We start from the raw sequence: 26459 nt of genomic DNA, 5'->3' as shown, positions 1-26459 counted from the left end.
TGTGTAGAGCCTTACTGGCTCTTGTAAGAACTTTACCTTTTATTCTTAGTGAGATGAAAATTCACAGGACAGATATTAAGAAGAGTAAAAGACATGATCTGGCAAATTTTTAAAAGATCACTCCAGCTGCTATTTTGAAGAGAAACTATAGAAGCAAACCAATAAGGTGGCTACAGCAATTTAGGTAAGTGAAATCAGTAGCTCAGACCTGGGTAGAAATGGTCAGTAGCAGTCAGATTCTAGGTAGGTTTTGAAGGTAGCCAATAGATCTCCTGACAGACTGAATATGGGGAGTGAACAAGAAATCAAGGATGATTCCAACATTCCAAACAAGTACAAGGATGGAGTTTCTACAACAAGATGGAAAAAACTGCAGGTACAATAGTTAGGGGGAAGAGGGAAAGGATAGTGAGTAGTTTAATTTGGGGGAAAATGTGCTTGAAATGTCTATTTGATGTCCAAGTAAAAATGTCAAGTAAGCAGCTAGATATATGACTTTGGAATTTGGGAAATAAATCTGGATTGGATACATACACCTGGGAGTTACCAGCATATAGACAGTAAATAGAGACCTAAGACTGAGTGAGATCATCAAGGGAGTGAATACAGACTGAGATCACATGAAATCTTCATCTAGATATGACTATTGTATTTAGGAACACAGAGGTCACTGAGGTCCTTGATAAGAGCAGTTTCACTGGAGTAGAAAGGGTAAGTATCTGTTTAGGAGTTCAAAAAGGGATATACTCCAACAATAAAAAAATACTTACACAAAAGATTATTTATCACAGTATTTTTTTATTGCAACATACTGGAAACTAGGTAAATATCCAAATATAGGAGATCAAATAAATCATGGCCCATATACACAATGAAGTACTATATACAACTGAAAAAAAAAAAGGAAATAACATCTCTGTAACATAAAATTATTTTCAAGGTATATTGTTAAGTAAAAAACAGCAAAACGCAAAAGAGTAGTATACTATGCTACCTTTTCTGTAAGAAAGAGGAAATAAAAATATGCATGTATATGCAAATTTTTTAAAAGAATAAACACAGGAAGGATAAGCCAAAAACATTTGACAATCAGGCAATAAAACAGAGAGAAATCTTCTGCATTTCAGAAAGCTGGGGACTCAGTTTCTGAGAGATCTCTGAAAACTTGCCAATATTCAGATACTAAGCTCTCCAGACAAGAGAATCCTGACACCACCTTCAATATACTTGAAGCCAATGGTGAAATGAAATTAACTAAGCAACAATAAAGCCCAGTTACGGGTCAAAGATAAATCAGATTGACCAAGCATCCTACTCTAGTTAGTTGCTAGACACAAGCAGCAGCATGCCCCTCTATGGAGGTGAATATTATTTACCTAGGTCTCTACTATTCTTTTATACAAAATGCCTAGCATACAATAAAAAGTAAGAGATTGCAAAGAAAATGTGACCTGCACTAATAACTTTTTGATTCTCAGCTCCAAATTCATCCTTTTTTTGCCTGTTCTGTGAAAGTGAACCTGAGATCTTTAAATATTTTTTCCTTTGACAGCTCGCACAATATTAAGCTTTATAAGAAGTCACTGGACAGACTCTGCAGGAAGGAAGAGTTTTGTTTCTGTGTTCCAGTGTGCTTGCTCAGCAGACTACTACTGTATGCATGATTTCTCCAGCACCTAGCTCCTGTAGCAAAGCTTCTCCAGCATCAAGTCACTACAGCATGTGCAGCTTCTCTAATGTCCTGTCCCTGGGCTGCATGGCAGCCATGAGTACCCAGCAACCAACACTTTCACCAAACACTCTCCCTATGGTGGTTTTATAGTAGAGTACCTTTGGTGAGACACCTCCCCTTGTATAGTTTTCCTTTGCAAGGCACAGATTTCCAGCAATTCTGGAAGTCAGATTTCCACAAAGTTCTTTCAGTGTGACATCACAGCAATTTCTCTGCCATTCAAGTGAGTCATGGCCGTGCCCTTTCCAACAAAGGCTGGATGTCAGCTCGGCGCTGGAGGGAGCACTCTTCCCTGGACACTCCATCTCACTTAGTCTAGGAGTAGTGGCTCCTCCATATATCTGCTATTCCTAATTTGTCTTTACTTCTTACTAGCCAATTCCTCGTTATCCATTTCCCTATAGTTAATAACTCTTCATATTAAATACTCACTATTCAAATTACTATGTAGTTTCTCTCTTCTGACTAGATTCAGACTGATACAGAAGCCAGACCAAAAAACACTTAATGTATGATTCCCTGTATATGAAGTGGAAGAATAGACAAAACTAATCTATGGCAGCAGAAGTTTAAAAAAAAAAAAAAAAAAAAGGATCTTCTTAATTAGGGGAAGGGAGAGGAATGGATATAAAGAGACATGAGTAAACTTTCTTAGATGATAAAAATGTTCTATATCTTGTTTGGGGTAATAGTTACATAGATATATATAACTAAATGCTAAATTCATTATAACATTAACATCTTTGCATCTAATTCTTTGTAAATCATACCTCAAATAAAAGGAAGAAAATAAGGAATTCAAGGCTCCAAGGAGAAATGTCTGACTCTACTGCTGGGATAGGAAAGCAAAATTTGAGGCTGGAATATCTTGGTGCTCCAAAAAGTAAAGAAGTGTTCAAAATAATGATCAGTGCATGTAACAAGAAACCAGCCTGAAGCTGCTCCCACTGCGTAAACCAGGAACAATTTGAGCACCAAATAAATGACAGAAATAGGTCATAACCCACTAAAAAAAGTAGGAACCCATGAGTTCATATTGTTAATTAAAGAATGGAAGATGAAGGCTTGGCTGGCTCTTCCATAGCAGAATATTGTGAAATAATAGAAAATACATATATTGGTCTCTGTCCCCAGAGCTCCTAAAACCGTTGTAATGTCCTAAGTGATACACACACTGGGAGCAACTCTTGTTCTAATATTTGTCTTTGACCGATCCCTGACACAGGGCTCCTAAAACCCTTATAAATTCCTAAATGATGACAGTACTAGGGGTACATCTTCTGTTCCAATGAGGTGACTCTAGGTGGGTTCCTGGATGGCTCTAAGTGGGGGCTGGTCACCAGAAAGACAAACCAGGCTTGGAAGCTTGGAATTTTCATCCTTACTCCACACCCTCCAAAGAAGGGGGGGGGGGGGATGTCTAGAAACAAAGTTAGTAATTGACTATGCCTACATGAGGAAGCCTCCATAAAGTACCAATAGTGTGGGGTCCAAGGAACTTCCAGACTGGTGAACACATCCACACAAGGAGGGTGACACCTAAACTCCACCAGGTCAAAAGCTCCTGCACTTGGGACCTTCCCATACCTCACCCTATGTACCTCTTCATCTAGCTGTCTGTACTCTTTATCATGACCTTTAATAAACTGGTAAATGTGTCTCCCTGAGTTCTATGCACCACTCTAGCAAATTATGTGAACCCGAGGAGGGAGATCATGGGAACCTCTAATTTACAGCCAGTTGGTCACAAACACAGGTGATAACCTGAGCCTGAGACTGGCATCTTAACTTGGGGTAAGGGAGAGCACTCTTGTGAAACAGAGCCCTTACCTGTGAGATCTGACACTATGTTTGGGCAGCACAGTGTGAGAATTGAATTAAATTGTAGGACACTCAGCTGGTGTCAGAGATTTGTTTATTTTTGTAAGGAGAAACCCCCACACATTTGGTGACTAGAAGTGTCAGAAATAAAATATTTTGTGTAAATAGTTAAAGTAGACACACAAGAGAAAAACAAAGTAGCACATACCTGGTTTTTTCCCTACTTAAGAAGAAAAAAAACACTTGATTTTTTCCAATTTAAATATCAACTAATAAATGCAGAAACAATGGCTGAGTTAGAGAATCATTATTCTGCAGCCATCCTAGTAATAATAATTAATTCCAGTGAGAATTAGTAATGATACTAAAACAAGTAGGTAAAAGTTGATGAGCAACGAGATTACATACAGATGATGCTTGAACCACATAGATTTGAACTACATAGGTCCACTTACATATGGATTTTTTTCAATGCAGTATAGTACTACATATGTATTTTCTCTTTCTTAATGATTTTCCTTTTTTAAAATTATTTTTAGTCTTTAAAAAATTTTTTTATTTGATTTGAGGAGCGCCTGGGTGGCTCAGTTAAATGTCCAACTCTTGGTTCTCACAGTTCGTGAGTTCAAGCCCTGCATAGGGCTCAGTGCTGTCAGTGCAGAGCCTGCGTGGCATTTCCTCTCTCTCCCCCTCTCTGCCCCTCCAGTGCTCACACACTCACTCGCTCTCTCTCTCTCTCTCTCTCTCAAATAAACTTTTAAAAACAGAAAAAAATTTTTGAGGACAGTTGATAAACAATGTTACATTCATTTCAACATTGTGTACAACATAGAGATTTAGCTTCTCTATACACTGTGCTATGCTGGCTGTAAGGGTAACTACTGTCACCATATAACATTATTACAATACCACTGACTATATTCCCTATATGTACCTGTTATTCCCATGACATGTTCATTTCCCTATGATTTTCTTAATGACATAGTCTTTTCTGTAGCTAACTTTATTATAAGAATACAGTATATAATAATACAATATACAAAATATGAGTCAACTGACTGTTCATGTTATTAGTAAGGCTTCTGGTCACACAGGCTATTAGTTAAGTTTTTGGGGAGCCAAGTTATACCCAGATTTTCTACTGCATGAAGGGGTCAGCGTCCCCAACTCCTGCATCATTTAAGGATCAACCGCAATTTCAAAATATCTTCCCATGAATTATTCATATACTACAAAAATAAAATAATGACTGTATAGTAGAAAAAACTGGTGGACAACACTTGAACCAAATGATCAAAGTTAACATGATCAATAACAGATCCAACCAGAATTATATGCCTCCTGATAGGATGCACCAATAACACACATCATTTATATAGTATCCTGCCCCCAAAATATAAAACCTAAGGAAACAGACAAACCAAGTCAAGGTATAGTCTGCAAAATAACTGGCTGTAATATTCCAAAGTGTCAATGACAAGAAACAAGAGAGGCTAAAGAATTGCTCCAGATTAAATAATAAATCCAATAATGCAATGCTGGAAGGAATACTACAATGAATCCCAGACTTGGCGGGGGGCAGTGTGCAAAATGCTATAAGGACTTATTAGGGAAAAAAATAAAATCTAAACACAGACTGTGGATATTATACCAACAATAAATATTGAATATTTATATACATATATATTAAATATTTTCTGATTCTGATAATTATATGAGGTGTATGAGAATATCCCTGTTCTTAGAGAAAAAAACACCAAAGTATGTTGTGTGTATGTATGTATGTATGTGTGTATTTTAAATTTACATCCAAGTTAGTCAGCATATAGTACAATGGGAGGAGAAAAATGAAACAGCATTATATGCAACTCTTTTAAGGGTTTGCTACAAGACAGAACAGCGAAATTAGGTGGTAGTTGGAGGGGAAAGTAAGATCAAGAAAACTTTTTTTTTTTTTAACATGAGAGAAGTAACATGTTTGAATGCTGACGGGAATGAGTCAGAGAAAAAAAATTAAAAGAGGAGAAAATAACTGAAGGAATGTTCTTGAGTAGGCAAGAGTGGATATGATCTAGTGGACGAATGAAGGAACTGCCTTCAGACAGAAGTAGACATATGACTGTGGAATTCTACAGAAGTTCTCCTCAACTTTTTCAATCAAGTAGGAAGAAAAGTCATTAGCTGAGAAAAAGAATGAAAGTATTACAAGTGAGATGAGAGGGGAAAAAAGAGGGAAAATGTATAAATTCATCATCCATTCATTCTCCCACCTACTAGACTAAGGATATACAGCATGATTATCTGGAAGCATTATGGTTCCACTTGAGGTTTATGGCCATGAATTTAAAACAAAACCAATGAGCAAGGTTGTATGTTTTACACCAACCACATTTCAGCTTCATGGGTGCAGGCATGGAAGAGGTCGTAAGTGGATTTAACTAGGAATGTGGTTTTGGCACAGCAAGAACAATGAATCAAGAGAGAAGAAACAATGTCAAAGGTATGTGCAAGGGAGAACTATGATTATAAAGTGACTTCAGTAAGGAAGGGAAAGAAGTTATCAAGAGAAAGAGTCAATTAAATGGTGGCTGAATCACTGGATAAGAGGTCCTAGTGGGGTTAAAGAATTATGGGAGTCAGGGTACTAAAGGGGAAAAGATTAGAAAGACAGCAAGTAGTGGCCAGAGAGTGGGACACATACAACTGAAATTATGGGGAGGTTGCAATTATTATTGCTAGGGAATAACTTTGGTAGTCATAATGATTTAGGGGAGGTGGAAGACAAGATCACAGAAAGAGATTCAAAAACTGAAATCCAAAGAACTGAAAGATCTGAATGTTGAAAAACTATCTACATGGTTGAAATGACCAAGAATTGAGATCAGAAATAGTACTGTGAGAGAGAAGGGGAGTATAAACAAAATAAAACCAAAAGGTAAGAAGAGGGAAGGAATCCTATGTAATAAAGAAACTTGGCTAGCTTTTGTTCCCAGTTACTGGGGGGTAGTCTTTAAATCCTAGGAATTTTTTCTGAGTGATAGGAGTGTCTTTGTTATTCATGGTGGAACCTGATAGCTTTTGTTAATGAGATGAGTCATAGCGGGCCCCTAAATAGTTTGTGCTAACAAAATGACTCAGGATGGGGGCTGGCTATACCAAAAAGACCAACTATATAATTAGAGGCCTGCCGTCCAGTGAGTGGAGGTGGCTGGAGACTGAGTTTAATCAGTGGCCAATGATTTAATCAATCATGCCTACATACCAAAGCCTCAATAAAAACCCAGGACACCAAAGTTTGGGTGAGCCTTAGGGTTAACAATAGTCTATGTACTGTAACACACTGATGTGCCAGAAGAAAGATGTGCCAGGAGGAGGATGTGTCCTGATTCCAAAGGGGGAGGACACCAGAAGCTGCACATTTGAGAGCTTCCTAGACCTTACCCTCTGTGTCCCTTCTTTTGGCTGGTTCTGTTTTGTATCCTTTTTGCCACAGTAAAACTGTGAGGGAGTAGCAGGAATCCCCACATTTACTTTACAGCCAGTTGGTTAGAAATGAGGATGATTCTGGGAACCCCCAAGCCTGAAGCTGGTATTTGAAGTGAGAGCTGTCTAGTGGAGGACTATGCCCTTAACTTGTGAAGTGTGACCTAACTCCAGGTGGTAACCATCAGAAGTCACTGTATGGGGGTGAACCAGAAAATCCAGTCAACACCAACAGGGTTTGTAGTAAATAAAATGTGATGACGTGAATTTCAAAGCTAAAGAACTTTAGGGAAGAGAATGATTTCAATGCTGAAAAGGGGAATAAAGAGAGTATCTATCTCCATATCCAGTGGCATGAGGGTTATGAAAACAAAAAAAGGGAAAGGCATCACTTGAGAGGGCAGAAAGAGAAATAATGTCCTCAGGAAAGATAAAATTCCTAACGCACTACAAGTTTTATAGGCTATGAGATGAGGAGGACTAAGTGAAAGAAATCCACAAAAATAAAGTATCCCGTGACACAGAACAACCAAGTATTTTGGAAGTCGAAGACTTCAAGGAGGAGAGAGTGTAATCAATTCTATCAAACGGTGCTGACAGATCAAGCAAGACAGAGACTAAAAAAGGATCACTGGATTGAGCAAAATGAAAGCCACTGATGACCATAACAAGCAGTTTCAGTGAAACGGTGGGAGAGGAAGCCTGGTTGGGATGGGTTCAAAGAGAATGGAGATCTGACTTTATAGCACTCTGGAAATCAACCAAAGGCATACAACAAAGAAATGTTTATTCAAGCAAACTAGGCAAAATTGGGTAAGAACAATGGAAGCTTGTGGCAATTTTGCCTGGGACTACTCTCATTCTCCTTAATCTTGCCCCCTACAAGTAGTAGCTCAAGCAGGGTGGGCCAAAGAAAACCTGGAGCTTTGCTGCTACTGCAGCAAAGGACTCAATTTAATAGAACTACCAATTAAAGTAGCCATCTTAGTGGCAAGTGAACTGTCAGATTTCCTAGCCTGAGGCTGTCATCCTGTTCAGAGCAAGCAATACCCCAATGGCCTATCTGGGGATTTAACAGGAAGTTCGAAGTAGTGAGACAACCATAGGAGTATAATCCCTTCTCATACCCCAAATACAAAGGGTAAATTTTGTAATATGTACATTTTTTATTGTGTCAAGACAATTCATAGGAAGAAAGGATAATCTTTTCAATAAATGGTGTTGGGGCAACTGGATATTCATTAAAAAAAACAAAAACAAAAAAACCCAAAAAACCTCACATCCTTACCTCACACCACCTGCAAAAATTAACTCAAAATGGATCACAAACCCAGCAACTCCACTCCTAGGAATCTATCCAGAAGACATTAAAACATATATCCACACCAAGCCTTGTACATGAATGACTATAGCAGCATTACTCATAAAAGCCAAAAACTGGAAACAATCCAAATGCCCATCATTTGATGATGGCATTTTGCATCCATACAATGCAAAAATACTCAGCAATAAAAAGGAAATGACATACTGACACATGTTCAACATGGATTAACCTCAAAAACATCATGCTAAGTGTAAGGAGACAGAAGCAAAAGACTGCATATTATAAAACAAAACTACCCACTTATGATTCCATTTATATGAATGTCCAAGGGCCAACTTATTGAAACAGAAAGATGAGTGGTTGCCTAAGGCTAGCGTTAGGAATGGAGATGGAACACAAATAAGCTCAGAGGAATTTTGGGGAGTGATCACAATACTGTAAAACTGGATTGTGGTGATAACTGCACGATTCTATAGATTTACCTATAATCAGTAAATCATACTGTTACAATGAGTAAATTCTGTAATATGTACATTACACCTCTACACTATTAATTAAACTATTTAAAAAAGAGAGATGGATAAAGTAAACAAAACTGTTTTCCGGAGTCTGGTATAAATGAGAAAAGAAATGGGATAGCAGCCGGAAGGGTTAGTAAGGTCAAGAGAGCATTTCTTTCAAATGAAAGAAATTACAATATGCTCTTAATCTGTTGACAGTGATCCAGAAAAGGAAAAACAGGGAAGAATTGCAGGAAGAATGTCCTTGAGAAGGCAAGAAGGGATGGGCTCAAAGGAACAACTGGTGGGAATGACCTTCGATAGAAGAAAAGACAGTTAATTCACAATAACTGGTAAAGATGCAGGTGGTGGGAAGAACGTTTCTATTTTCTTAATAAAATAGAAAGGAAGGTCACCAGCTGAATGAAAGGATGTAAAGGGAAATGTTGAAGATTTGCATGCAAGGAACAGATATAATCAACTAAGCAAATGGGAGTGTGGAAGAACTAGAATGATAAAGTAGGATAGCTTGGCAGCACTAAAATGAAGTTAAAGTCACTGGGTACTAAGAATTTAAAGTCAACATGACTGTTTTGCTGAGCCATATACAGCTACAAGTGTGCAGGTGTGAAAAAGGAGGGTTGGTTTTAACCAGGATCGGGTTTTACCAGGCAAGAACAACCAAGGGAAAGAGATGAAGAGGGTTGAGGATAGATGCAGAAGAGCAATTATAATCAGAATTCAGCAAGTTAGAAAAGGAACTGAGGACATGTATGCCCTGAGGAACAGTGAAAAGGTGGTAAATTAAAGGCCCCAGTGGGGTCAAAGAATCAAGATTGTTGGGTACTTAGAAGTGAGCCAGAAACACTGGAGGTGATAGTTGGAGAGTAAAATGCCAGAAATTATATTATAGAAAATTGTAGCTATTGGTAATAAGGAGTTCTAGAACAGTGACTCTCAATCCTGGCTGCGCATTAAAGTCACCTTGAAAAACTGTTAAATATAACATATGAAGCCACACCCCAGATTAACCAAATCAGAATTTCTGGGAGTGAGTCCTAGGCACCTGTAGTTTCTCAAAGCTTCCCAGTTAATGCAGATGCACTGAGGGTTTTAAAAACATCTGCACAGAATATGCCACAGAAGTAAACGGCTGAGGCAAAGGACAAGATCAGCAGAGGAGAGGAAGTGAAGAAGACAGAATACCAGAAGGGTCATCTGTATGGATACTGAAGATACCAATAATCATAACTGGAGTAGTAAAGAGTACCAGTGAGCCCCCAAAGAAGTCTAGAAGCAACTATGAGAAAGCAAAGAGAACACTTAACCCACATCAATAGGAGGAGCCACCACTTTAGAACTCTATGGGGAAGTATGGCCGTCAGGGGAGAAGTTTTACTTATAGCAAGAAGGTATTCATGTTTAGAGAAGAGGTTAAAGACAAAGGGAGTTTTGCAGATGAACTCCAGAAGGCAGAGAGAAAGGGTTTAATGATCACAAAAGGGTGAAAATTGGGATCAAACAAGAGAGATGAAGGAAAGAGAAGGTCCAAACAAAACTACTAGAGGAGAGTAAGGCCAGGAAATCTCAGAATACAAGCCACCATATTTTTTAACACTACACAAAAACAATCACAGAAAAAGCTCTATGAAATTAGAAGATTTCCTGAACCCAGACATTTTCTAAAAGATTTTTTGAAATTAATTTCAAATAAAAATGAATCACAGAAAGTATCAAGGTCAATTCCATATACTAAGTTACAAGAAGAAAGAATAAGGAGCAGAATAACATCCCTACAGGGGCACTTGGATGGCTCAGTCGATCAGACTCTTGATTTTAGCTCAGGTCATGACCTCATGGTTCATGAGTTCAAGCATCGCACTCTGTGTTGACAGCACAGAGCCTGCTTGGGATTCTCTCTTTCTTCTCTCTCTCTCTCTCTCTCTCTCTCGCTCTGCCCCTTCCCTGTTCTCCCTCTCTAAAATAAATAAATAAACATTAAAATAATAACAACATCCCTACAGACAATAAAAGCATACCAGAAAGACGTGCCCACATAAAAGATCAACTCTGTAACATGCCATTTCAAAATGAACTAAAAGACCTTAAGAAAATGACAAAAAACATGAAAGAATAGATCTAAGAATTATAAAAACTCAAAATGAGATGACATGACACAAAATAATTAAAAACAAAAGGAAAGAATCATTCCGGAAGACAAGAATGAATAAAAACAGATAATCCCTTAAGAAAAATAGGTTAAAAAAAAGAAAAATTTAAGACTCAAAGAGATCAAAAAGATTTGAGAAAAACTGGCAAATATTGAAAACAGGCAAAGAAGATGGAACATACAGTGATAGGAACACCTGAAGAAGGAAATCAACACAAAAAACAGAATAGTAAAAACAGTATGTCAAAAAACTTTCCTGAAATAAATATTTGAAACTACATTTTGAAAGAACAATTTGTACCTGAGAATAACAACTCAGAATCACTAAAATGATTTTACTATACTACTACTAAACATTAAAGAATAAGAAGGAAAAAAAAGGAGAAAACTGGGACCAGAAAGGGGAAAATACAGTAATATAGGCAGGAGTCCAGGAAATGCAAGATGAATGGGCAGCACTGGCTTTCCCATGATATAAAAGGGATCAAGTGCATAATGAGATTAGATCTGATAATCTCAGACCACATAAGCGTGGCAAGACTGTGTGGGAGATAAAGAACCAGTTACTTATAAAGAAAGGAGAAAGGCATCAAACTTATCAGTTGCACAAGCTTGAAAATGGTGGTATAAGGTATACATGTTATAAAGCAGGAAAAAAAAAACCAGAATGATGATCCAAGAACACTATCTAGCCAAGATATCATTCACTGATCAAGATAAAAGATGGGCATTTTCACTCAAGCAAGAACTCAGAAATTATGCCACATCCACTGAGGAAATTACTCCAAATGCTTTTCTGGCATCTATTATGACGGTCATGGGTCTCTTTTTTTCCAGTCTCTACCACTCCCAGAGTTGTGGCTGGCAGTATAGAAATGGCCAAATCCAAGGATATTATATACAACCAACCAGTCCTAGAAAGCTTCAAGAAACTTAGATCCTAAGGAATGCATATTTTGCCAACAAGCATGAGAAAGGCCTCAAAATGATTCAGACCAATGTTTCCAAACAATGAGCACCAGTACAGAGGCCAACAAGGTGCTCATTAAGCCCAAAGTTATCAAACACAAGATCACAAAAAGTGCCAGCCCTAAGGTGGATAGGCTCACCCTTGTCATCCATCCCAGTCTCAGGAAGTATACTTATTTCCATATGTCAAAGGTACCAGGCTTTAGCAACCAAAGTCCTGTAGTTAAGCCAAGGTCAAAGCAGAAAGGCCCCACAAAGTCTCCACAAAGACTCTGGAAGAAAAGGCTTCTGCTTATCACTTGAGGGTCAAAGAACTGTACAAAACTTGGACTACTATCTGCATGGGCAGACATTTCCCTATGCTATTTTGTCTAAATACAATACAAAGTCCTCCAACTCATCCAAAAAGAGAGAGATACTCATATAGTTTTTATCTTGTAATCTGTTAATATGTTAAATTATGTTACTATTTAACTGTCCCTGCCTTCTTGGAATAAACACTGATGTATTATCTTTTAAACATTTTTTTTTACATTTATTTTTGATAGAGACAAAGCACAAGTGGGGGAGGGGCAGAGAGAGAAGGAGACAAAGAATACAAAACAGGCAAAGCAGGCTCCAGGCTCTGAAGTGGGGCTCAAACTCACAAACCAGGAGACCATGGCCTGAGCCAAAGTCGGACACTTAACCGCTTAACTGACTGAGCCACCCAGGTGCCCCTGATGTATTATCTTTTAAATATACTACTAGTTTTATCTTGTCAACACTTTATATAGAATGTTTGCTTCTCTGGTCATGAGTAAGAATGGACTAATGTTTGTAACAGGAAAGAGAGAGAGAAAGAGAGAGAAAGAGAGAGAGAGAGAGAGAGAGAGAGAGAAAGAGAGAAAGAGAGAGAGAGAGAGAAAGAAAGAAAGAAAGAAAGAAAGAAAAAAGAAAGAAAGAAAGAAAGAAAGAAAGAATCTTAATATCCATTAGTTACGTAACAACAGAATAAATTATGGTGTGCTACCCTATAGAATGTTATTGAGCTTTTTACAATTAGAGTTCCATTTACTACACTGGAGAGATACCATGATATGTTTGTAAATGAATAAAGCAAGTTACAAAAAGCCTGTATAGGTATGTGTACATACTTATGTGTTTTTGAGTGAGAAAAAGATGCTGAAAAATACTCAGTGTTCGTTAATGTTGGCTACACCAAGGAGGAAAACTAGAGAAGGGAGAGACCTGAGGGGAAGGGAAAATACTAACTTTTCCTTTATTCACCCTGGTTTGTTTATTTTCAGGGTTGCAAGCAGAGAATTACCTTTATAATTTTTTTATAAAGCTAGATGGGTTGGGAGGGTGAGGAGATTAAAAGTAATGACAATTAACATTTGTTGACAACTAATAAATGTCTACCTTTAATACATCCAAAGACAAAATTAGAATTAAATTATGTAAGCAAGGAGAGGAATCATTATGAAGTTCATTTATTTAAAAATACAAAATAATCCAATCTGGAACCAAAGCTGCATAAGAATGGTCTTTCTCAAGTACATTAAGCAAGATGACTTCAGGATGAACTAGTTTTTATTTTATAACCAGCACAAACTTATAACTAGCACAAACTTATCAGTTCATGGATATTTTGACAAATAAGGATAAAACTAAGAAAAAGTGAGTAAAAAAAATATTCAATGAATAATTATATGCATGATACACTGATTAGCATAAATGGGCAAAATGTCACAGAAGTAATTAAAACTCAGGAAAAAATGGGATTTTGAATAGTTAACTTGTTATAGCTATACTAAAGAGAGGCAAACTTTTCCTAATGTATTATTTTACATTGTAAATAAACAAGGCCATTTTTATTAAGCAAATCACACAAAAAAATAGCAACCACTTAACTGATTGCCACCTACAACTTTTTAAAAAAGAAAAATTACAAAAAGCTACCAACATGTGACATGGGTGATGGATAAAGTTATCATAGAAAATTCCAGTTATTAACAAATGTGAGAAATGTTTATAAACATTGAAAACATTTACGTGATCGAATTGAAAAAAAGAACTTGGGCTCACTGTCTCAAAGAAATGCCACTGTTTGCTATTTTATGGAGGAGATTAAAAACTAATTTTTGTCAAGCCTGTGGTACTTAAAGGGAAACAGCCCAAAAGGTATGCACACCAGGAGTCTGCCCAACAGCATCTCACTTCTATAAGAATCTTTAAAGTTTACAGTTATTTAAGAATTCTCTCAGCTCTCATCAAATCTTTCATAAAAGAAAATTTCAGGATACAAAATAAATCAGTAGCTGAATTAACCATGGGTCTTTTAAATGCCTTGCAAGGCTGAAAAGGAGAGCGAGACAAGACAAGGAAAAGCTGTACTGACAATGCTAGTAAAACACTCTGGAAAGGAGTTGGGTCAAGCACACATCAAAAAAGAGAAATTCAGGACGCCTTCCAAGGTCTAATAAAAATTACCATTCCTTAAGCACTAGACATGGTCCTAAGGATTGTCAGTGATTATTTCATTGTCATCATCAAAACCCTACAAGATAGATTTTAGCCCCTCATACATCTAGTGAGTGACAGAGCAATAATTTGAATGTTTTCATGATTCAAAAACTCTCAAATTCATGTTCTACTATAAAATGGGTCTCATGATTGTAGAATTTCAAAAGCTTCTTACATAAATAGTATTGTCATCCTATCATAAAGGAATGTTTGTAACAACTTCCAAAGGAAGTCTTTCTTCCTCTTCAAAACCCTAAAAAGGAAGAGTTAAGATTCTCTGATGCTGTATGTATTCTCTGATTATGTAGTAAATCTTCATCCCACATATCCTAATAAAACGAATTACCTTCATTCACCCTAATTCCCAATCCGAGGGAGCCCTACAGAATTCCTTGGGATCTGAACAGAACTAATTCTAGAGTAACAACAAATACACATTAAGCTTCCATAGCCTGACTAGCTTTTTGCCTTACCAAATTTCAGCAGCTAGGGCCAGACATTGTGGGACCCCACAACCCAAGATTGCAAAGTGCTAAGAAGAGACTTCCTTCATTTAGGCAGAAGGAATTGACTAAGATCTGAGGCAGATTCTCTATGGCTAAGATGATTGAATCACAACATCTAGATACCCCATCCCATTTCCAAGTTTAATAACTAACTAATCCACTCATAAGGCTGGATCCATAGGAGGGGTTTCCATGGCAATAAAAACCTGTTGCCATATTTCTTCAAGTTGTCAATCTCTATAATGAGATGTCAACTGATATAATCAGATATGATAATGCAAGTATTAATGCAAGTATTAGATAATGCAAGTATTAGAGGAAGGAAATAAACAAGGATACCTAGTCCAAAGGTATCTGGAATAAACTGTCCATTACTATTGTTTATATACTTTTCTTTGTGAATTTTAGGTTTGCAACACTTGCTGGTATTTATAAGAAGGAATGTACAAATCACCGTTTTCCTTTTCATAATACCTTGCCACCTAATGAAAACAGTAAAACTTATCAACACTGGCTAATGAAACTTTAGGGAAGTGACAAACTGTAATACACTGGATTTTCTTAAACCATATTTTCCCCAGAGGCAGAATGGATATGAGGACACAGAATTCTGAATTACACTATTAGCTTTTATTAAGTAAGAATTTGAAATGTCCACCTTCAACTGAAAGACTACAATAGCAAAAGTAACTACTTATACATAGCAGGTAGTCAATAAATATTTAAGCAAATGATTTAATGAGTTAATATACTGCATAACCCCCCCCCAATTTTTCCAATATAAGTAATCTAACTGAACTCATAAACCTTAAACACAAGGTATCCATATAGCAAACTAATATTTAAAAAATCAAGGTTTTTTTCATATAACAATGATCTTTTTTAATGCAAAATATGCATATGAGAGACTTGGAAAAAGAAAAATCTTCCTATATGCCATGCTCTAAAACTCTTCACTTGGGATACCTCTTTTGAGAGAAAGGAATAGTCAATTAATATACTCTGGAAGAAATTTCTTCAGAGTTAGACATAATATGGGTGTCAAATGGAGACACAACAGGAGACTGTCAGATAAATCCCTATGAAGGCAAAGTAGCCAATCTTTTCTCAGTAGATAGACAGAAGCAATTATGCCCTGAAAGGCCTTCAACAGACATAGTTGGTCTATCTCCAATTCATGATAGTCAATGACCATTTATAGTATAAACTAATGACTGGTAACTTTTATCAGTTAATAAAGTTAGTATCAGTTAGTTGGGCTAAATAGTAAATACTCAGGTTTTGTGGGCTATACGGTCTCTTTAGAAACTACCCAACTCTGTGGCTATGCTCAGAAAACAGCTATAACCAATATGTAAATGATTGAGTATGGCAATATGCCAATAAACTTTCTTCAGGGCGTGAATTTGAATTTCCTATAATTTTCACATGTCACAAAGCATTCTTCTTTTGATATCTTTTCAACTATTTAAAACTATAAAAAAACCAATCTTAGCTTGCAGGTCAGACAAAAACAGACATTGGGCTGCATTTGGCCCATGCACTGTAGTTTGCCAACCCCCATAATATAGTGAAAATAATTCAGCTACAGTTCACACAGAGAACCTTCTAATCTTCCTCCCCCAACTCAGGAAATAAATAAGGAATAAAATTTGGTTTATCTTTAGAGTTTGTTTCAACGACAGTCCAGAAGTTACTCTGAATAATATTCTTGATGTTGTGTATATGTATGTATATTTCTCCACACATATCTCCTGATGCATAGAACTTTGAAGAAGAATGAGGCAGGCAATGAGTCTAAAAAGGAGGCAAAGATCAGATCATCATGAAGGACCTCACATGGCTTGCTAAGGAGTTTCCATTTTATCCATTAAGTGATGAGTCGCCACAATAAGATTCTGAAGAAAAGAATGACATGATCAGATGGCCATGTTAGAAAGATCACTCTGGCAGCAAAGTACCTATGGAAAAAAGGTACATAAATTTGACATTAAAAAGTAAAGATGTCTACAGGGCAAATGGATTTTTTTTAAACATACCAACAAGATTATTCACTACAATGCAACTACTCAGTTTAAATGACATCAGAATAGGGGCAACGTGGTGCCTTAGTCGGTTAAGCATTCCAACTTCAGCTCAGGTCATGATCTCACATGGGTTTGAGCTCCGCATCAGGATCTGTGTTGATGGCTCAGAGCCTGGAGTCTGCTTCGGATTCTGTCTCTCCCTCTCTCTCTCCCCCTCCCCTGCCTTCTCGGTCACACGTGCGCTTGCTCTCTCAAAAATAAACATTAAAAAAATTAAAAAAATAAAATAAATGACATCAGAATATCTCAAGTTCTGATAAAAAGGAAGAAGTTTGAGAGATAGGATATATATACTATGCACTGGATAAAGGCAGAAGTTAATATTATGGGGAAGAAAAGGGTAAAGCAAAAGCATGATTAAAACTAATACCAACTTAATTTTTTTGCCTCTTAAACTCAGTCAAGTTTACCTTCAACTATTCAAGGACAAACAGAAGCTGAACATAATAAGATATTTTTGTAATGTGTGGCCCATAAAAAAGCAACTTATCTCACACTAAAAACATCCACAAACACAACTTTCTAAAGACTTATATTTTTGTTAAATAAAATAAACTGACCTAATAATTTGTTTCCAGAAATAATTGTGGTATTGTAATTACTTAGAGATTTCTGGAATAAGAACAATCCCTATCAGAAACTTTTTCAATTTATTGCATCCTTACCCTGTTTAACCTTTTAAAATTTAGGCCCCAATTTTTTGTTCTCCATCTAATATTACCTGGAATCTTAAATACTCGAGGTAAAATACCTCTAAAAGAAAGGAAAAGGCCATTGGCTGGAAAAATAAAGCTATAAATCTTTAAGCTCTTCTTTTAACCTATTTCTTTCCATAGAATCTTCTTTTTTTTAAGTTTATTTATTTTGAGAGAGAGAGAGAAAGAGAGAGAGCGAGCAGGGGAGGGGCATAGAGAGAGGGAGAGAGAATTCCAAGCAGGCTCCATGCTGTCAGCGCAGAGCCCAATGCAGGGCTAGAACCCACGACCATGAGATTATGACATGAGCCGAAATCAGGAGCAGGACGCTTAACTGACTGAGCCACCCAGGTACCCCTCCAGAGAATTTTAAAGAGACTCACCAGGCATAGGTACCCTCCATCATCATATAAACATCTCAACTCATTTTTTTAAAGTTTATTTTGAGAGAGAGTGCACACGTGAACACACACACACACACACACACACACACACACACACACACGGGGGAGGGGGAGAGAGAGAGAATCCCAAGCCGGCTCTGCACTATCACTGCAGAGTCAAATGCTGGACTCAAATCATGAGATCATGACCTGAGCTAAAGTCGGATGCTTAACCGATTGAGCCACCCAGGAGCCCCTCATTTTTTTATTGTAAACAATTTTCATGTAATACAAAAGATGCTACTCAAACAAGCCAAGTGACAGTTTTCATGGTATTATAACAAAGACTATTTATTTATACAGTATATTTATATAGTGCCTTCTCTCCAAATAATAATAGTATTTGTTAACTACAGGCACTCAGCAGATATGACAACACTGAGCTTCAATTCATTCACAAAGGGGGAAAAAAAGTCCAAATAATTAAACTAGTTTCCAAACTATTTTATATTTGTTACTTTGGTCAGACTAGTACTGGAAAAGCAAACAGCCACCTGCAACAGCCTGTTCTAGCTCCCTGAAATAAAATCTTGGAATCCTGAGTAAAAATATTCCAGCTAACATTCTGTGATTCTGTGTAAGTACATTCAACTACTATGCCTAATCAGTATGTCTCAGAAATTCAATTTTAATTATATTGTAAAGGAAACAAATATGACAAGGAAAGAAATTTGATGCATTTCTTTTAGGCACACTTGTTCTACCTTACATCTAATCAGTATCAACTACCCTGATATTCACTTTTTAGAACTAGTATTGGTTTAGTGTACAGTAGTCCCTGCTAATCCACCCACAGTCTAGAAGCTCCTCCTTCTGATACTTAGTCAGAAGGTCAATAGTAACCTAAGGCCACATCACACTGCCTACATCACTTCATCCCATTACACAGGCATTTTATCGTCTCATGTCATTACAAGAAGAGTGAATTCAATCAATAAGGTATTTTGAGAGACTACATTCACACAACTGTATTACAACATACTATTACAAGTGTTCTATTTTATTGTATTTTTAAAATTTTTTTAATGTTTATTTATTCTTGAGAGAGAGAGAGAGAGAGAGAGAGAGCGCGCGCATGAGCGGGAAGGGGCAGAACGAGAGAGGGACACAGAATCTGAAGCAGGCTCCAGGCTCTGAGCTGTCAGCACAGAGCCAGACACAGGGCTCGAACTCAGAAGCTATGAGACCTGACCCGAGCCAAAGTCAGGCATTTAGCCGACTGAGCTACCCAGGCTCAACTGTTCTATTTTATTATTGTTAATCTCTTACTATACCTAATTTATAAATTAAACTTTATCATAGGTATGTATTTATAGGGAAAAAAACATCGTATATACAGGGTTCAGTACTATGCAGTTTCAGGCATCCCCTGGGGTCTTGGAATGTATCCCCTGAAGATAAGGGGGGATTACTGTACTTCTTTCTAGGCTTACTTTCTTCCCCATTCAAAATAATGCACAGAGAGTCATTCAGAAAATACGAAAACAGGGGCACCTGGGTGGCTCAGTTGGTTAAGCGTCCGACTCTTGAATTTTGGCTCAGGTCGTGATCTCACAGTGGTGGGATCAAGCCCCATGTTGGGCTCTGCATGGACCATGGAGCCTGCTTAGGATTCTCTCACTCCCTCTCTCTGTCCCTCTCCCACTCGTGTGCTCTCTCTCTCTCAAAAATAAATAAACTCAAAAAACAAAAAACCTTATGATAAAGATGCAAACATCAAATTAGGCTTTATAAGTGAAGTACACTAAAAGGAACTACCAACCAACCTAAAATACAGAGCATGATCAAGTCTATGACAATTTATTAAATATACTAAAGTACATAAATATACATCCTGAATAAGTCTTAGCCATAATCAGTAGATTACCTTGCATTCCCTTAACAACACATGTATACAAAAATACAGAAATGTTTGATTATATGAGACATGTGAATCACAGAATGGCAGTTTGGCTTAAAAAAGAAAATAATTGTTACAAGTAGAAGAGGTGATATTCTTTACACGTTTTTATAAATATTAGTTCATATGTAATATATATAAAAAAATGTTTAAGTGTGAGAAAAATCTAAGCCAACAACTGTTGACGGAAACAGTAAAATATACATATATGTCCAATCCATTTTTGTTACTTTTTAAAATAAAATAGAGATCAGGGGCATCTGGGTGGCTCAGTCAGTTAAACATCCAACTTTGGCTCAGGTAATAATCTCACAGTTCATGAGTTCAAGCCCCGCATTGGGCTCTGTGCTAACAGCTCAGAGCCTGGAGCCTGTTTGGGATCTGTGTCTCACTCTTTCTCTGCCCCTCTTCCGCTAATGCTCTGTCTCTCTCTCTCTCTCTCTCTCAAAAATAAATATTAAAAAAAACTTTTTAATTACAAAATAGAGATCGTAAAAGTGTGAATAGATAGAAAAAATAGATAATTCCTTCTTAATTTTCCTTGAGAAAGTTACAGTAAATTTACTGGTGCTCTTAAAGAGACAGTAGTTAGTTGTGTGTGCGTGCATGTGTGTGCATGCGTGCGTGTGCGTGCGTATAGTACTATCTCTTTAAAAGCACCAGTAGGGTGGCTCAGTTGGTTGAGCGGTTGAGTGTCTGACTTCAGCTCAGGTCATGATATCGAGGTCCATGAGTTCCAGCTCGTCAGGCTCTGTGCTGACAGCTGGGAGCCTGGAGCCTGCTTCGGATTCTGTGTCTCCCTCCCTCTCTGCCCATCCCCCGCTCAAGCTCTGTCTATGTCTCTCAAAAATGAATAAACACTCAAAAAAATGAATAAACATTAAAAAAAATTTTGAAAGCACCAGTAAACCTTTATTGCACACTATGTATACACACACACACACACACACACACACACACACACACACACACCCCAACCTACCTGAAAGTAACTTTCTACCTCTAAAGTTCCCCCCAAAACCAACCTCCATCACAAACATCTCCTTAACCACATAAAAAACACTGATACTCCTCTACTCATAATTCCAGAGATAAATGACAAAAATAAATTCCAGAAGAGAAATGTTCATACTACAAGTAACTGTAATTTTGGTATATTTGTAGGCTTAATATTTATGCATCTTACTACTTACTGAATTGAAACTCAACTCTTCTGCTTGCTAGCTAAATCTGATTCTTGACTGTCCTATGCAAGTTACTGAACATCTCTGTGTTTCAGTTTCTCATCAGAAAATGGAAATAACCATACACACCTCACAGGGCATTGAAACTGGTTAAAACACGTATAACAGGACTGGCACAGAGTAGGTGCTACATAAGGGGGAGCCATCACCAGTAGTTCTCCTACTAGTGATAATACTCCACCATCTTCCCAAACACACTGAAAACATTCTGAGAAATTTGAATTACTGACTAAAACTAGATACTATTAAAAACAGACATCAAATCTGGAGCCTAATTAACAGTAAGTTTAAAGCCCTGCAACTCTGAAAAGATCACTAAGAGATCCACGTAACACCCCTGTCAAGAACAGTAGGAGAGCAGTTTTCCCAAGTGCAACTATCAATTTCTTCCCTTACACAAGGGGGCAGTGATAACAAGAAAAGAATGGGGCTCTGCAACACCTCTTCCTACAGACAGTAGGGGGTGGCAGTACACACGGCTTCCAGTCAGAACAAAACAGGAAGACCCAACAGAACTGCTCTTTATTCTCTTCTGGCCCTCTCCTCTCTGCTTTAGCCCCAACATCGCCTCAAGGTGAGTAACGTATCTACAGAAAACACTAAAACCCAAATATTAATCACCAAGGAAAATCCAGTTTTGTCTTTGAAGCAAATGATCCCTCAGTGGCTGAATTGTGCATCCAGGAGGAAGCCAATCAGTATGGATTTTCAGATTATCTGGCAAACTACTTACTGTTATTATAAGAACAACATTCAGGCAAGTAATTCAATTTCTCTACAATAGTCACAACATAAAACACTATAATCTCAACCATTAACTATATCCTAATGAACACATCCAGGTATTTCTGCTGGTTTCACAGGACACAGACACTCCTTGGACATACATGTGTAAGTTATATTACACAGCTCATTCAACTATCTTTTGTTACTTCTGAAATTCCAGCTATTTTCTGACAATCCTCTCAAAACGCAGATGTTCTTCTTAAATGGAAGCCACAATGTTTCGCAGCATGTGGGTAATTTTACAGGGAGAGAGAGAGACAGAGAGAGAGAAAGAATATTTAATATTTTATTCTTGGGCTCTCATTCCTAAGATGATGTACCTGAGAAACGCTGCAAGAAGTGCTCCACTGACAGTATCCATGTTGCTGCTTTTTAGGCTACATTTACTGTATTTTTTCCCCCTGTCTTGCCACCCCAACACCAAAAACATGCAAGAATATATCACTACTGTCATTCACTGTACTTAACCACTGCAATAGCTTTTGGCTCCAACCCCTCAAAATGCCTGAAAATTTATCCCTTTTGTTCACCATATTGTTTTGTTTTCCTCATTCCAGATATTTTCACCTGTGTGAAAAGGAAGACAGAGACACATAGGGGAAAAAAAAAAAATCCCTTTGCCTAATGATCTTGAACTCGGAATTATGGTCAAGATGTGGTGGGGTGTTTTTTTGTTTGTTTGTTTATTGTTTTTCTTTTCCTGGAGAGGGCAGAGAATAGAGTGAAAGACACCCAAAACACCCAATCTTCCTAATGTTAATTATCATTGTTTATGTTTTGTGAAACCCATTTTAAACATTCCACAACTGAAATAAAGGACAGGATACAATTATATCACAGCTCTACAAGCTGACGGCGAAACCTGGAATTATTTTAGCCCTATTTTTCCATCTCACAACCAGATACAGTATGCTTTTTTTTTTCTTTCACGTGGGTACATACTATATCTCAAAAAAAATAGCATATCACAGCTCCTCTCGAATTCCTGTGATAAAATATCTAGCAATGAGCCTTATTAATCTTTTCTTACACTACATCCCCTTTCCCAGGAGAGACTGTTAATATCACTAATAACACTTCTACCATGAATTTCAATGCCACACAGGCCAACCCACCCTGCGCCTTACCTGGCACATTTCACAACTACTTTTTATGCTGCATTCTGGGGGCACATTTTGCAACTCGTTCTGCACCACATTCTCTGCCACGTTTAGCAATCTGCCTCGCATCTCATTCTGGGTCCCCGTCATCCAGAGACTCTCCTCGGTGCCAAATTCCTTGACACCTTCGGTGACACTGAAGTAACCAACCCCGGTCCTATCTGAAGTCACCCTGGGTGCCACATTTGGAGCCAACCTTCCCCACGCCTTGGACACCGGAGGCACTTCGCTGCCCGTTTCGCTGTCTCCCCGCTCGCCCCCGCCCCTCTCCCTGGAGCGGAGGCATCGAAGGCGAACGCCCCTGTCACTGAGGCGACCTCTCCTTCCGCGGCTCCCCGGTGTCTTACCTGCCGCTTTGAGGGGCTCGCTGCACCTCGGGGTCAAGCCCCAGTCCCCGGGATCTCCAGTGAGGACCGCGCCGCCCGCCGGCGCCGCCCGCGATTCCCAGAGCACCTCGCTGCGCTCCGACGCCCGCGGTGGATCTGCGCCCCGGAAAGGCGCGGCGGGGCCTCGAGGCGGGCAAGCGCAGCCCGCGGCGGTCGTCCTGTCAGCGGCGGCGCGGGTGCAGGCTCTCGCCCCTAAGCGCGGCGGCGGCGGCGGCGGTGGTGGCGGTGGCGGCGGCGGCAGCGGCGGCGGCAGCGGCAGGCGCCTCGCTCCGCCTCGCGCGCGGCACAGCCAGGAGGTGAGCGCGAGGGGGATGGGAACGGGGGCGGGGCCGTCCGGAGGAGGCGCGGAGGGCGGCGGCGGGAGGGCAGCGCCGGCAGCCCCGAGCCCGGCGCTCGGAGTGCTCGTAGCTTCCCTAGCCGGGCGGGCGGCTCTCGCGAGGCGGCTGTGCCAGCGGGCCCCGCCGGAGCAGCGCGCCCAGCAACCCGCGCCCGGCCGGCCGCTCGCTAGCGCCGCCGCCGCGCCGGGGGCGTCACACCCTCCCCGGCCGCCCGCAGCCCCGCCCCCTCCGGGCCCGGGTGGGGAGGAGCGCGAGCGCGGAGGGAGAGCGCGTGCGTGGGGGCGCGTGCGTGGTGGAGCGCGCGCGCCCCCGCCCCCTCCACAGTTTGGGGGTGGGGAGCGGCTGGGAACGAGAGTGAAAACCGAACCCTTCCCTGCGCGGAGAGGTTGGGCCCTGATTCTGCCGCTCTGTGAGGTCTGGGCATTTCTCGTTTCCTCAGGGGGCTCTGACCGGTGGGGTCGAGGGCATTTGGTGGGGAAGAAGGATGGAAGCTCAATAGCAGACAAGGCCCTAAATAGTTCGGCTCCGCCCCCGAAGGGGTGATGTCACTCTCGAGGTGCTGCTGCTGTCACGTGCGCCCACTTCTGGGCCTGTCCTCCCTCGTTCATGGCCAGAACGTTCCTCTAGATTTCCCCCGCTTCAGTCACCTTACGTACACCTCACTCCCGGAGTCCTCAAATCCTGCATATGTCGGTCATTCTTTGCCTGATGCTCAATTGTAATCTGTAAATTGCTTCAAATGCCACAGTTGGCTGTGGCGGCAATCAGAATGAGGTGCAAAACCAGCGATGGGTGAGCAGGTGGGTGGGGAGGGAGGAGAGAGAAGGGAGACTGTGTTATCTAGAACAATTGCTGAAATTTCACCAACCATGGCTTGGGAGCCTGATGTGAAGTTGTGAGGCTGCCTCTGTCCCTGCCAAGCTGGACAAGAAGTGATGTGGTTTTAAGAGCTAGTGCGCAAGGCCCTGAAAGCCACCACATTAAAGCTTCCCGGGAGGTTTTACTCCCATTACCCTCCACCTGGATCTTCTTCCTTTTTTCCTTTCCCTTGCATCATAAAACCACATCAACGGTGGAAGGTATTTTTTCGTGTGCTGTAAGATGATGCAACGCAATCACTCTTATGTAGTCTGCCTGGCTAATCTTCCCTTCCATAGACTGAGAAGACCTTTCGTGGTCATCTCTGTCCTAATGAGACGCCATGATTGGAAATAGAAACCCCAAATTAACCTCAGTCGAGGAGAGGAACCTATGTCTGTGGTGTCTCTAAGATAGTTTTATCTGTTTGCTAACAGTTCTTTGAATCTACTTCATCCAGCAGTTTGTGGGTTTTTTCGTTAGTATTATCTCAACTAATACAAGAAATTGCATATGAGGCCATTCCCAACAGCTACCCTCTACAGTGAATGTTTGAAAAGTTAGAGCTAGAACAGCTTTGAATACTGCAGCTAAGATGGCAAGGTGAAGGGTTAGTATATGGATTTTTTTTTTAATGTTTGTTTATTTATTTTGAGAGAGAAAGTGGGAGAGAGAGAATCCCAAGCAGGCTCTGCCACTGTCAGCACAGAGCCCAATGCATGGCTCCAACTTGTGAACCATGAGATCATGACCTGAGCCAAAATCAAAGGTAGGACATTTAACCGACTGAGCCACCCAAGCACCCCAGTATACGGAATCTTTTGGTGATAACGCCAAAAACTTAGATTACTCTAGCAATAACCTATGTATCTATGGCGGTAAACACATAGTAGTGATTACTAATGGGGGAATTGACAGAGGGCAGGAGGGAGCCTTCTCTGTTGGCAGAAAAGTTTGATATCTTGATCTAGCTAATGACTACAAAGGTTAATATACATGCAAAAAGATTTATTCATACACACAAAGAGGCGCTACAACATCATCATGATTCGAGTCTGGAAACCTGGGTTTAAATCTCAGTGTCACCCATCTCTTACCATCTGTGTGACCTTAAGTCTCCAAGGCTTTTTTTTTCTTCATCTACTTAATGTGGTTGATGATACCTCACAGGAAGATTGTAGAAATTAAATGAAATTATCTTTGAAAAATACTAAGCACAGAGCCTGGTATGTAGTAAGTGTTTAGGTGAGCAGTAGCTATTGTTATTCTTCTTACACTCAGATTTACTCTATTCAATTTTCCTTTGGTTTTTGTTGTTGTTTTTTTTTTTTTTTTTTTTTTATTTTAAAGATTGCTTTGTACGTCATCCTTTGCCTGTGAGTTTCACTGAAGCTAATAACATTCCCTTCCTGCAAGAAATAACAAAAGGCAGTCAGGGGTGTAATGTGTTAGTTTTCAAACTATTTCAGGTGGCAGTACTTAGAAATTATTGTGCTCATTGTGGAACCCCATGAAATATTGATAGATTTAATTCTGCCATATGGACATG

The 26459-nt window shown here is 39.3% G+C and overlaps 1 protein-coding gene across 6 annotated transcripts in view; it reads right to left on the bottom strand.

Annotated features, from left to right (window-relative positions):
* Positions 1-23763, bottom strand: part of TANC2 (tetratricopeptide repeat, ankyrin repeat and coiled-coil containing 2) — a 362078-nt gene extending 338315 nt beyond the window's left edge. For all 6 annotated transcript variants that reach the window (XM_049636313.1, XM_049636314.1, XM_049636315.1 and 3 more), the window contains exon 1: positions 23676-23763. The gene's annotated coding sequence lies outside the window, so the exon portion shown is untranslated. The remainder of the gene's footprint in view (positions 1-23675) is intronic.
* Between the last annotated feature and the right edge of the window lie 2696 nt (positions 23764-26459).

The sequence above is a fragment of the Panthera uncia genome, chromosome E1 (genome assembly GCF_023721935.1).
Source record: "Panthera uncia isolate 11264 chromosome E1, Puncia_PCG_1.0, whole genome shotgun sequence".
NCBI classification, from domain to species: domain Eukaryota; kingdom Metazoa; phylum Chordata; class Mammalia; order Carnivora; family Felidae; genus Panthera; species Panthera uncia.
The sequence above is the reverse complement of the archived record's forward strand: the minus strand, read 5'-3'. Positions and strand labels throughout refer to the sequence as shown.